At 38.2% G+C, this 1,463-nt stretch overlaps 1 long non-coding RNA gene across 1 annotated transcript; it reads left to right on the top strand.

Annotated features, from left to right (window-relative positions):
* The first annotated feature begins 305 nt into the window (after positions 1-305).
* Positions 306-1,069, top strand: LOC118472191 (uncharacterized). The gene is made up of 3 exons (XR_004850178.1): positions 306-442; positions 625-761; positions 891-1,069. It is a non-coding gene; the product is annotated as an uncharacterized lncRNA (long non-coding RNA).
* The last annotated feature ends 394 nt before the right edge of the window (positions 1,070-1,463 follow it).

The following is a 1,463-nucleotide window of genomic DNA, read 5'->3' as shown; positions in this document are numbered from 1 at the left end:
TGATCAACGCGGTGGAGCTCATGATGGTCGTCCCGCTCGGTGGGAGGACACATCCCAGAGACGGTAGCCTCCTCTCCTGATCGGCACACTTGTTGGTGTCATGGCTGATGGATGCATTGTTTGCTCAAATCACCCATCTCGTTGTTGCTGCAGTAATCGGCATGCAGGAGCTCGCCAGAGGATTCACGAAAGGTAAATTTGTTACATCATTTTTACTCCAGAAAAGTAAATATTGTGCAATTATGCTGAAATATTTTTCACCGAACAGATTTCCAGTTACTTTGTTATGTGCTCTGACTCTAGATTCTTTTCTTAACAGATTGAGGAAACTGATGAAGCAAGGAAAAAATTCTCTAATGCTAAGGCAATTTTGTCATCTCAGTTTTTTGGTACTCAAAACAGAGAAGAGAAAGAGGCTCAGCTATCCCTTCAGAAATTCACGGTGGGTTACTAGGTTTACTCTTTAATCACCATGTCATTGATACTCAAACTGAATTACTTGCTTGAAAAATCTATTGTTGAAATTTTGCCAAAAAACCCGGTGGTAATCGATGGGCATCCACTACTTGAATAATCCATTTTCAGAAGTTTGCTTCCTTCTTATATTTCATCTATTTGGAACAGGGTTCTTCATCCATTTCAAGCTCTGATCTTTTTGTTCGTACCAATGTGGACGATTCTAACCTGGACCTAAGCGCTAAAGATCTCATCAACAGTTTGTGAGGTTTTAATTTGAGTGGCAATCTGTGAGGTTTTGCAAGGTATGTGCCTTACTATTTCCTTTTGTTTTCGGTTGTACTACAATAGAGAGCAACCGAAGCTTTGAGCATAAGGGTTTTCTATCAGTTTTATTTGTAAAATTTGAATTTGACCGATTTCTATCCTTTCAGAGAGATGAGCTCACCTTGGCAATGGTAGTTAATCTTATTAATGCAAACAAGGATGATTAATTTGATGTACTTTTCTATGCCTCGTGGTGCCCATTCTCACAAGAATGCATTTGAGGAATCTGCAATTAGGCCAAGGCGTCCCACACATGTATGACTGTTGGTTGATTCGTCACTGTGTCTTGTTGCTGTCGTAGTGCCTTTCAATCATTAAAGACACCCATTAGTCGCCAAAGATGTTGTCCTGTTATAAATATTCTGATGTTCGTGAGAATTAATAATCGAATTACAGATTATTGTTCTAAATAACCAAGTGAAACGTGCTAAAATTTGTTTGGTAGTAATCTGATAATGTTACCATTGGTGCTGAAACAACACCCATATTTCGAGTACTAAACATTTTTAAAAAAATGCTATTCCTTGTGGGATACTTTTTCCTATTGCAGATATGCATATATATTTCCTTGTGCCTTATATTTTTGCCATTGGAAGTCGATTATACACATGCAAATGGAGAGTTATACTCTCTCTTCTTTTGATTTGGCCACTGATATACTGAAATAGCCACTGATATAC

This window comes from Zea mays, chromosome 6, assembly GCF_902167145.1.
Source record: "Zea mays cultivar B73 chromosome 6, Zm-B73-REFERENCE-NAM-5.0, whole genome shotgun sequence".
Lineage (NCBI taxonomy): Eukaryota > Viridiplantae > Streptophyta > Magnoliopsida > Poales > Poaceae > Zea > Zea mays.
Note: the sequence above shows the minus strand (reverse complement) of the source record. Positions and strands in the feature narration are given on the sequence as shown.